The following is a 12136-nucleotide window of genomic DNA, read 5'->3' on the forward strand; positions in this document are numbered from 1 at the left end:
AAATCCCCTTTAAGTACCTCACTCCTAGTCTCTACAGAAAGCAGGATATCCTGCCCTCTCAGGACCGAGGTGACTGACAGAAATACAAAGTAGGAGACACTAAATTGTGTTTCTGGGAATTTCTATTTTGTTTGTGACCCACTGAGCCTAGGTTAGCCTGGAACTCAGTATGTAGATGAGGCTGGCCTAGAACTCTTGATCTTTTGCCTCCATCTCTCAAGAGCTAGGTTCTAAATTGGGTTTCTTACTTGCAAAGAACAGACTTTCTACTTAATTTAAGCCCAAAAGGAATTTATTGGAGTAAGTTCAGAGAGTCAACAGGAAGACTGGAGAAACAGGCTCAGGCAGGAAGCTAAGGTGTGGGAAATCCAGATCCGGCTCTAAGAATAATCTGAGTTACTTTCAAAACTCAAAATTCTAGAGGGCCAGACAGATGTATCAGCTGGTAAAGGTGTTTGCCACAAAACCCGAGGACCTGCATTCAATTCTCAGGACCCACATGGTGGATGGGGAACCAACTTCCACAAGCTGTGGTCTCACCTTCCCAAGCACCATGGTGCATACCTCTCCCCAGATTAAAAATAAATACTCAAAAAACCAGATTAAAGCCTGCTATTAGCAGTACAGGTACTCAGAGAGCAGGCTTAAATTAAATTCCAGCTACTAGTAGAGGACTAATTCTCAGAAATTTTTAGATATACTTCTCCCCACCATATCCTTCTCCTTTTCAGCCAGGTCTCATGTATACCAGACTGGCCTGGAACTCAATTCACAGCAAAGGATGACCTTGAACCTTCTGCTCCTTTGTTTCTACCTCCCAAGCTTTGAGATTACAAGGCTGTACCTCCACACAGGGGTTATGTAGTGCTGGGGATAGAACCTATGGCTCTGAGTAAGCAAGCACTCTATCAACTGAGCTACATTTCCAGACCCATAGACACCCCTTTTCAAAAGGCATCAACAACTACTACTTTCTGTATGTCACTCTACAGAGGTCACATAAAGGATGTCAAGTGCAAATTCAGTGTAGAAGCTGCGGTTGAAAGAACAGAATGAAGTGTCAACGTGGAATCTGAGTCTGAAAATGTAGGCAAGACTTTCTAGTAGAAGCATGCAGACTGAATAGGAAGTGCTAGAGTTGAAAGTGGGGATTTTGTTGTAAGACTGGGTCCAAACTAAAAAGAACTTGGACTGAAGTAAGAGAATATGTCGATGAATCCCAAAGTAGATGTCAAAGCAAAACCTAGACTGTTACAAAACAGCCCTGGATCCGAGGAGGTACAGAGAGTAGGATTGAAATTCTAAGATTATGTATCAAGGAGCCACAAGGTTAAAAGCTAGAGAAAGCAATAAAAAGCAGCAAGAAGACAAGAAGACGGGGTGGATTTGCTGAACCGAATATACATGTATATTCACTGTAGGGCATATTCTCGTGCCTGTTATTCTGGTTCTCTTAGACAACTCTTGTCCAGTTGAGAGGAAGTAAAAACAAAACCACCATGTCCATTACAAGGTAATGAAAATATGAAGTTTGAGAAAGCAATCGGTCACTGTACTGTTTGGCACAGTGAGCCTCACACTCAAGAAGAAAGGCCTGAGCCTACAACTCTTAGCTTAGGGAGGCTCTTGTGCTCTTCTTGGATGGGCCCTTGGAGTAGGCATGCCCAGCTGGAAGAGGCAAAGCCAAGGTGGTACAGATAACGTTAGGTGCCATGTGGCTACAAGGATATCCTGCTTCCAAGGGATAAAAGGCATCTTGAAAAAATCTGTCTGGAGTTAGGGATGGCTGTTTGAGATCATACACTGCATGCACCTTGTGCAGAACAGCTGGCTTTCCAGTTGAAGGAAAAGAAAATCATCATTGAGGCCTTAGTGATGGGGGGTAGAGCACTCCCTGACAGCAGAAGTTTAACCTAAATAAAAACATTTCCAGGCAGAATCACAGCTTCCACTGGTCATCAGCTTAACTTCTAATAATTCAAGCTTCCAGCCAAGTAATTTTTAAGCACTAATAAACTTTAAATAAGAACACCTTAGTTTTAGAAATACCTAATATAGTTTAAACGCTCCCCTGACCTTCCCCTTCCTCCCTGGGGCTGACTTTCCCAGAGGTTTCAAGATAGCTCCTTATCACACCAGAACACTGTGCAAGAGGGAAACGTGGGCTGACATCCTTCATGTGTCCATTTCACAAACAGGTTTTTACATCAGACTAACTTCTTTAACACCAAACTCAGCAAAACTTTCCAGATTCTGACACTTTCTTTAAAAAAAAAAGTTTTAAATATTTCTAAAATGTATGGACTTTAAATGAAAACTACAGTTTGTAGGTGTGACTTTGATGCCTCTTCCTTCCTTAACATACAGAAATTGTGTGTGATGGCATCTACTCGCAGCCCCAGGAACTGGGAGGCGGAGGCAGAAGCAGGGGCTCAAGGTCATCCTCTCCTACACAGGAGGCTCAAAGCCAGCCTGAGCTACACAAGACCATGTCTCAGAAACAAAGTAAAACAAAATAACAAAACATACAGAACGAATTCAAAGCAGGTTAAACTAACACCGAGAGTTTTGTTTTGTTTTGTTTTTGAGATTGAGTTTAGGGTCACAAATATATTGCTATATCTGGAGGTTTAGAAAGGCCACAATAATTAAATATTTAATTGGTCAAATAATTAAAGTTCTAGTTTCAAGAAACACGGAATATACATCTATATGAAAAACTTAATGCCCCAGTCAATGGCAAAATAAAGCACCATTCTGCACCACATGTAAAATTGTTCATGTGCATTCCCATACCTTTCTTTTGAAGAAACTTAAAAAAAAAAAAAAAAAACAACTTTACGCATCTAAGTTCCTAGAATACCAGAATACTGACACGTTTGATGGTGCAATTTAGAATACGCCGAAGATGATTCTGAACTTTCTTGAAAACCACAAAGGAAACCAAGAGTCCCAAGTTAATACTTCGGATAACCCCATCAAACAGGAAATACAAACGGGAAATTAGGAGTCTGACAAGGCAGGAGTGCTTTCAGCGGGGCTGCCTCTAGATTCAGTCTCTTGACCTTGCCTCTCTCATCTTTACCCCAGTTCCTTCTGAAGGACCCCTTCCTTTCCCAGGAGGCACACAGAACAAGGATGCACAGCCTTCGGAGAAAAACCCTTCCATGGTGGGTTCTGAACTTCAGGGTGTGGGGGGGGGGGGGGCTAGCCTCAAGTGTCCACCTCTGTCAAAGCGGGGTTCCAGCCCGGGTTCCCACTGGGCTCCAGTAAGATGCTGTCCCCGCGCTAAGTGAAAGCCATCATCCCGAGGAGCGGGAAAGTTGCCAACACCACCAGGGCTTCGGCTCCCCTCCCGGCAAGGCCGGTTCGGCTTGCAGTCAACAGGAAGCTTCTGGGGCAGGGACAGGATCCCAGCTCCGGAGAGGGGCCAGAGGAGAACGTTTTTGGACCGCGACCAGGGTGTCAAGCACCGCCCCGCTGGCTCACGCGGTGGGGGGCTGAGATTTTCTTTTCTTTTTTTTTTTACGATCAGTGACAAAAGAGCTTGCGCAGACACACAAGGCTGCGAGAGGAGTCGACAGCCAAACTCTCTCCAAAGAACTCCCCGACCCCGGCCACCCCCTCCAACAAAGCTACACACACACACCCCGCTCCAACAAAGCTACAGGTACACACACACAACAAAGCTACACACACACACACCGCTCCAACAAAGCTACACACACACACACACCCGCTCCAACAAAGCTACACACACACACACACACACACACACACACCCTCCAACAAAGCTACACACACACACACACACACCCTCCAACAAAGCTACACACACACACACACCGCTCGGGAGCTCCGGAGAGCCGGGGCCGACCCCCTCCAACAAAGCTACACACACACATACACACACACACACACACACACACACACCCCGCTCCAACAAAGCTACACACACACACACACACACACACACATATACACAAACACACAAACACACACACACACACACACACACACACACACACCCCGCTCGGGCGTTCCGGAGAGCCGGGGCCGAGCTCCGTCCGCCTCTCCCCGTCGCGGTTGGCCGGCGTGCGGCACGGAGGGCGGGCGGGAAGGGCGGCCGCAGGCCTGGGCCGCTCGCTTTCGCCTCACGCCCCCTCCGGAGCCCGCCGGGGAGCCCCCGCCGCCATGTTGGGCCGGCAGGCGTGACACACGCACACACACTCACACACACGCACACACACTCACACACGCACACACACAGGGCCTGGCCTCCCAGCCGCCCGCGGACCCCCGCACGGAGATCCGGCGCCGGAAGGCGCTGGAAGCCGGCAGCAGGGCGCGAGTTCCGGTGAGCGAGCGAGCGGGCGGGCGCGCGCAGGTAGCCGCAGCCGCTTCCCCCCCCAACACCGTCGGGAACGGAGGGGCGGGGCCGGCGGCGAGAGGCGGAGGAGAAGGAGGAGGAGAGGGAGGAGGAGAGAGGGAGACCGCGGGGTGCGGGCGCCCGGGATTTCCCTCCTCCACAACTAACGCGTCCCGGGGGCCGGCTGTGCCGTCGTCGCTGCCTCCTCCTTCTCCTCCCGGCGCCCGGGCGGCGGCGGCGGCGGCGTGCGAGGCGGCCGGAGGTGGAGACCGGAGAGGGCCCCCGCGGGCGTCCGCCGGCCTCGGCCGGCCACCTTCTTCTCCCCGCCCGCAGCGACCCGGGCCCGAGCGCGGCCGGACGGCAGGTAAAGTTGGCGGCGGGGCCTCGCGACGGAGGCTGCTGAACCTTTTCCCCTACCCCGGCCCGGCCCGGCCCGGGGAGTGCTAGGCCCCGGCGGCGGCGGCAGCGGCAGCGGCGGTGTCCGTCCTCCTGCTTCCCCGGATTCTCCAGGCGCCGCGGTTCCTGCCGCCGCTGCTGCCCTCCGTCTGCCGGGCCGGGAGTGTCGGGAAGTTGAGGAGAAGAAACTTCTCCCTTCCCCCGATCGGTCCGGCCGGCGGGCGGGCGGATGGACGGACGGACGGACGGGCGGGCGGGCGTGTCTCCTGGGCGCGCTACCTGCTTGCCCCCCAGCCCCGGTCCCCGCCCCGTCCAGTCCTTCCCGATCCTGCAAGGGGCCCGCTGCTGCTGCTGCTGCTGCACCCCGCGTCCTAAAGGGCGTAGTAGGGGCGAGCGGGAGGCAGGGGAGTGGCCCCCTTCTCGTCCTAGCGGCTTTTTAGAGGTCTGGGTTGCCTGACGCCCCGCAGCGACGGTCCGGACACGGAGCGAGGACTGGGGGAGGACGTGAGGGGCGAGTGGGTGAGCGGCTGGCGAGTAGGCATGGTTTGATTGAAAACCGCGACGTGTTTTTTTTTTTTTTTTAATAAAGTTTTTCCTTTGTTTGGGGTGGAGGGTGTTGGGACATGTTGTGTTCAGCGGCCACTTTGAAGGTACCATGCCACTCTCGGCCACTCAACTCCTGTTGGGCTCGGCTCTCTATCCTGGGTTAATGAAGATTTTGTTTGAGAGTGTGTTTTTCTTCTTGATAATTACTTCCAGCTTTGGCTTTATTGGACCTGGGGAAGAGTTGTTTTAAGAAAGTGGGAATATCGTTTCTGGTACAGGGGACTGCTGTAGTGAATGGGGCACAGCGTGGTTTTGATGTGGTTATTATTTTTTTTAACATAAGTGATTGAAACAGTCGTGGAATGATTAATGGCAGTTATCAAAGTAAATAAACGAAAAGTCTGCAGTACAGCAACTTTGCAGCTCCGTCGTTTATTGTGTATGTGTGCCTTATAGCTGCGTTTTCACATAGATGATTTCACAGGACACTGTGGTCTAGATTATTCGTGCATTATCGTATACAATTACCATACCAGAAGTGTCTTGACAATTGAAAGTGCATTTAAATAGCCTGTTAAATGTCTAAATTTAAAATGTTACTAAGTAAGCGTATGTGACTTATGAATTTAATATGAAATACATGTCAAATCTATTAACAGGCACACTGGTTGTGGACAGGAAACATTTTGCGTGGACAGATAAGGGAATGTTAAAACCCAGAGTTCTGGTATGCATCACATGTGAGAGAACAGACTGTAGGAAAGTTGTTCACCAGGAATACTTTTTTCTTCTTGCCATGTCAACAGTTAGCTATATCTTATTTTTTGAATATCAGCAAAATCTCATTGAGGAATTTAGAGACTGGTTGACATTTCAGAGGGTCCTCAATTTGAAAAAGCAAAAACCATTGCCTTTGATCAAAACCTAAATACAAGACAGTTTGTATCCATGTCTCCAGGATAAAAAAAAAAAAAAAATAGAAGGGCTCTTAAAATATGTACTTTGCCATAACCACAGTAATGCTATCATAGCTTTAATTTTGCAGCTAGTTTTTGCTGACTTCACACACCACAAAATTGACTCCTTTCTGTTCAACTGAAAGTGAAATTACAGCCCTGACCTGTCTTCCTGAGAGAGGTATAGAATTTGTCTTATGGTCAAAGGATAATATTAATATATAGTCAAAAATTTGTTTTTAGTGGAGGAAATTCTCCCAAAAAAGTCACTGTCTATGCAAACAAAATTCTACTTCATTGTGCTTATAAATAAAAGGATACACTGAAAGATTAGTGATCCAGTACAAGTGAAGTATTACTAATCCTTGTTTATTTGTAGTTCAAATTTGCATAGTTCTAGCCATAAATAGCTTATTGCTGTGGGTAATTTTTCTTTAAAAATAGTTACCTCCTATTGCCATTATTTAGGAAAGAGGCCTAAGCAGATTTTTTTTTAAAGAGCATTTGCTAGGCTCTGGTGTCTAGAAATGTAAACTTAAGTGATAAAACTATTATTTAAAAAGAACTACAAGGAAGTGATTTGCATAAAAACAAAGATTGGGAGGGAGGGAGAGAGGGAGGCAGCTGATAAGGGCTCCCACTTCTGAAATAGTAGCAAAGGTCTTTTAACCTTGGGGTCATGGAGGTGTAGGTCTTAATGTAATTCATCAAGTCTTACATTTGTGTGTTTCTCTGTACCTGGGTTTTATATTTTGCATGAAAATAGTTTTAAGAAGCCTGAGTGTAATGCAGTACAGATGGTGTTTGGATTAAATTACTAATTTAAGTTCTGGGATACCCTGGCTTCTTGTCACATCCTTTAATCTTTCCCCTGTTTGTTAAAAAATGTAATCATTGGTGACTGACTTTAGAACACTCCCTGGGCTCTCCTTTGCTGACAGGTTTAGATTTCCTGCATCATAACTGTCATATTCTAGCTTTTGTGTATAACTGCCTTGAAAATACCACACACTTCCAAATGTACAATAATGAGAGAATTTTGAAAAAAAAAACGTATTTCTCATAGAAATAGAACTATTCTGGGGTTTTGTTAATGTTATTTTAATACTTTGGAAGAAGGCGTTGTGCTTTACTAATTTTAAATGGGAGTAGTAAATAGTAAGTAATCAAAAATGTTTGTTGAATGAATGGATGTTCTGTTAATCAAGTACCTACTTGGAGAAAATCAGGTACCATGACAAAATTGATATAGCAAGTCTTGACTTTGACTCAGTTTTGTCCCCCTAGAGCAGTAATGCTTTAACTAAAAAATTTCAGTGTTAGTTTTGATATTCTCATGAGATTCTTATTGTGTAGTAATTTTTCCTTTCCAGAGACTTTATGAGGTGGGCAGAGTCTGAAGAAAGAACCCACTTTGGCTGCCGAAGAAAGCTGTGACGGTGGTGGTGTGTTTCGGAAGGGCACAGTAGTTGCGTGGTGCTGCTTGTTTATTCTGTGTAGTGGTTTGCCGTTTTAGCTGTTGATTTTGTTGCTTTACATTGTTGTAATGGAGCGCTGAAGAGACTGCATCTGTGCCAAGTTCTTATGTCACAGGAACTGTGCCATGTTGTAAAGGTGATGTTTGTTACTCTGGCCTTGTGTGAGTATTTACAGGAAGTTTTCGTCAGATCTTCCATTGTTCAGAGGGCCGCATGGCTAGGTCACCTTTGTTTCACGTTTAAACTGGTTTATAACATAAATACAGCTCCTCGAGCAAGAGCCAACTGCTTCTCTCCAAAGGAACTGCTTTGTTCCTATTAAAGGATCTTGCCGTCTTCACCAATACCGTGCACAGCCATTTGTGTATGGCTACCGTAGGGTATATGTTTTCTTTCCTCAGCTGCTCCAGTGCCACAATTAGCCGAGTATTGCTCAGCTGCAGCTGCTGGGTGATTATGAGCCATCCACTCGTGTCTAAACTCAGAGGCAGATTTAGCAGAAGGAGCTGTCGTGATAGTCGGGAGAGAAAGAGAAGAGCCAGTGCTGCTGCCCGTGTCCTCTGAGCAAGTCTGAGCCAAGGGGTCCTCGGCTGCTGTAGCACTGCTGTCGTCTTGGGACCAGCCAACTTGGTGGCAGCGGATCCTTATCTGAGTTGAGCTTTACCCTTAAGACGGAGAAGCATACTCCAAGAAAAATGGGGAGTCCTATGATTACCAAGCATGATATACTGAAGGCCTGAATTACAAGCCCCAGTGCCTCATCTCCTTGCCTAGCAGAGCCCTTCCGTATCTCTTGTTGGGTTTCAAGAAGCATTTAACTAGAAAAACTATTCCATTCTGCTTTAACTACTGTTAGTGTTTGGCGGAATGACTGGATTGCCGATGTACCAATGTACATTCTCCTTTCTAACAAAAAGTGGAAGACCCTGGAGAGGAGTTACTTCTAGAACTAGCTACCCATAGCTTATCCCCTGCTGTCTGAATTTTGAAAGTAGAAATCCAAAATTCTTTTTTCTTACTGTTGGTATTTGAGAACTAAGCCTCAACAAGTACAAGTACTCGCCATGCGTGATAGTCTGTATTCCCACCTACTGGGGAGGAGGCTGATGTGGGAGGATGGGAATTCAAGGCCAGCCTAGACCATTTAGTATTATCTTATCTCAAAAGTAAAAGAAGAAAGCAACATACAAATACAGTATCAGCTATGTATGGAAAACTTCAGACTGCAAGATGCCATGGGCAAATTTTGTTGCCTCTGAAATGATAATCGCAGTGTCTTATACTGCTTTTTTACAGCTATCTACTGAGATAGCAGGGACAATTCCTTTTACTAGTCCTGCAATACCAGGTGGTTCAGGGGTTGGCCAATTTGAGGTGGGGATTAGACAGAGTTGCGTAAACCTAAGGAAGGAAGAGATACAGAAGACTGAACATGATCAAGTATACATTATCACTAGGCCACTTAGCAAGAGACTGGTAAGATATTCTCTTCCTGTGTGTTCCACAGAACTCATATGACAAAGCATATTTCTCTTAAAAATGTAATTTCTTTCTGTGGCTGTTGTAGTAGGTGACATAGTGTTCCTGTGGCAAGGGGCGGTTTTATAGTAATCCACATAAAGAATTTTTTAAAAAGCTTTTGCATTTATGTATTTATTTATTTAGGTGTGTGTGTGTGTGTGTGTGTGTGTGTGTGTGTGTGTGTGTGTGTGTAGCTTGTATATTCTTTCCTTCCATCATGTGGGTTCTGGGATTGAACTCACTGTTATCCAATCAGCCATTTCACCAACCTAAGAAGTAATCTTCGAATTGTATCAAAGATATCAGATATATAACCATATAACTAACTGTGGGCTTTTTAAGTCCATAACAAACATCTTTATGTGTTTCTTTACCAAAATTAATAAAATTAGCTTAGTGCTTTTTTTTATAGATTAAAGTTAAATAATGTCAGTTTTTATGCTCTCAAAGTTTTGTTTACATTTTATAAAATAATTTTAAACAATCTACAATCTTGCAGGTGAGAACTTTGAAGGTTTTCTTTATAAACTAAAAACTCCTTATAGTTGAAGTTAAACTTGTCTTTAGGAAAGATTATTTCAAAGAAATACTTTTTACAGTTCTGACGTTTTGGTTGTGAGCCTAGCCTTTAATGACAGAACTATCTCTCCAGCCCTACTTTTTTTTTTTTTTTTAAACTGTTTTAATGAATATAGGAAGTCTTAACTTATAAAAAGAATCCTGGGGGCTGGAGAGATGGCTCAGCGGTTAAGAGCACTGGCTGCTCTTCCAGAAGACCTGGGTTCAATTCCCAGTACTCACATGGCAGCTCACAACTGTTTGTAATTCCATTTCCAGGGAATCTGACACCTTCATACCAATACACATAAAATAAAGTTAAATTATTAAAAAAATAATTTAAAAAAAGAATCCTGATTTTTGTCTGAAATACATTTGGTAATTTATCGTACTAAAACTGACAGTATTATAATTTAGGTTCGTTTCTCTGTAGGATGAAAGGAAAGAAATGTACTCATTTGCTATGATGTGTGTAAAGGAATGCATAGTTCTTAGGACACATTGTGTTGGGTTTTTTTTTTTTTTTTTTTTGGTTGGGGGGTGGGAGGCAGGAAGTCCAGGAAGGAAAGTGCTGACCACTGAAACGTCAAGATTGTCTGGTTTTCAGCCTGTGTTTCTAACAGTGTATATATAGAGTCTTAGGTTGTTTCAGCAGTCTGTCTCTCTCTCTCTCTTTTTGTCTGTTAAATAATTTACAGTTTCTTAGCCTTCAAGAGCAGTTGAAATGAGGTAGAGCTGATGGCTTACATATATAAGTTAATACTTAGAATTGTTCTGAGGCAGATTTATTGAAGTCTAACCTTTGTTCATGTGATTAGTTTTTACAGATAAGGACACCTGAAAGTAATGGCAGTCAGGCATATGGAAAGGAGCAGAGAAGGAGATGTATGAGGAAAGAACAAAAAATGACGAACTTTTGTAAAGACGTGCTTTATTTTAAATTAGTGTACAGGATTCCACTTAGGACAATGACCAGTTCCATAGCTTTGTCATTTTAGTGAACTTCTTTGGTAAGAGGTTGTTGAGCCAGATGGTTTCTAATAACATTTTACTATTGTATAATGTGTGAAATGTTACTTTTGCTACTGTTGAAATTTTTGTGATTTTTTTTGATAAATTTTTATGAAAATGTTTTAGTCTGAAATTTATAATAAAATTAGGTATCAAATACATAGAAATGGTAAAAAAATAAAAATAAAAAATATGACCCATGGACTTTCCAGTGAATTTTCTCAAGCAAATACAATGTTATTCCATTCATTAAATGAAAAAAAAAACTATGATAATTTTGATTATAAAAATGCTGTAACCTGACTTCTGCTTCCTAGGGATTCACGGTTGGTAGAATTAGCTGTGATTATGTGGCTGTTGTAAATTTTATAAGTTGGTAGCTGTTTTTAGTGTGATATTACAGTACTTTTGGATTTTGATGATTGTAGTGGTTTGAATAGGAATGGCCTCCATAGACGCTTGTGTTTGAATGCTTGGTCCCTAAGGAGTGGCACTATTTGGAGGTGTGGCCTTGCTGGACTAGGTGTGTCTTTGTTGGAGAAAGTATGTCACTGGGGTGGGCTTTGAGGTCTCAGATGCTCAAGCCTGGCCAGTGTGTCAAGTCTCCTCCTGCTGTCAGAGGATCCAGATGTAGAACTCTCAGCTTCTCCAGCAACTGTGTCTGCCTGCACACCCACCACCCATAATAATAATATAATGGATTAAACTGCTGAGCCTGTAAGCCACCCCAGTGAAATGGTTTCCTTTATACAAGTTGCTGTGGTTATGGTGTCTCCACATCAATAGAAACTCCAACTAAGACAGTGGTGTTTAGTGTGTGATAATTCTGAAACTTTTTGGTTTGCTTGTTTTTTAGTTTTTTGAGACAGGGTTTACCTGGAGCTCACTCTGTAGACCAGGCTGGCCTTGTACTCAGAAATCCACTGCCTCTGTCTCCCAGATGCTGGGATTAAAGGCATGTACCACCACTACGCAGCAGAAATTGGTTTCTTAACTGTTTTTAGAAGCAGTTAGCTGTGATATCAGTTATCAGATAATTCATGGCTAGTTGAATGAGGAGGACATTGCCACACTGCAACAGGAAAATAGCTATTGTCATTAAAATTCAGATTTAATTTTTAAAAATTTTGGTTATTATGTTTATGTGAATTCATGATGGGAAGAAACATGCCGGGCACAGTATGTATCTGGAGGTCAGAGGACACAGTAGGTTCTCTCTTCCCACCTTTACTGGGGTTTCGGGGATTGAATTTAGATTACTAGGTTTACATGGTAAGCATCTTTACCCAATGAGCCATCCT

The 12136-nt window shown here is 44.1% G+C and overlaps 1 protein-coding gene across 2 annotated transcripts in view; it reads left to right on the forward strand.

Annotated features, from left to right (window-relative positions):
• Positions 1-4082: 4082 nt before the first annotated feature.
• Yes1 (YES proto-oncogene 1, Src family tyrosine kinase) overlaps positions 4083-12136 on the forward strand; it is a 71559-nt gene continuing 63505 nt past the window's right edge. The window contains exon 1 of one of the 2 annotated variants that reach the window (XM_076549911.1): positions 4083-4357. The gene's annotated coding sequence lies outside the window, so the exon portion shown is untranslated. Of the gene's footprint in view, positions 4358-4484; positions 4734-12136 lie in introns of those variants that run through there. The other variant, XM_076549912.1, reaches the window with a different exon arrangement.

Source organism: Peromyscus maniculatus, chromosome 13 (assembly GCF_049852395.1).
Source record: "Peromyscus maniculatus bairdii isolate BWxNUB_F1_BW_parent chromosome 13, HU_Pman_BW_mat_3.1, whole genome shotgun sequence".
Lineage (NCBI taxonomy): Eukaryota > Metazoa > Chordata > Mammalia > Rodentia > Cricetidae > Peromyscus > Peromyscus maniculatus.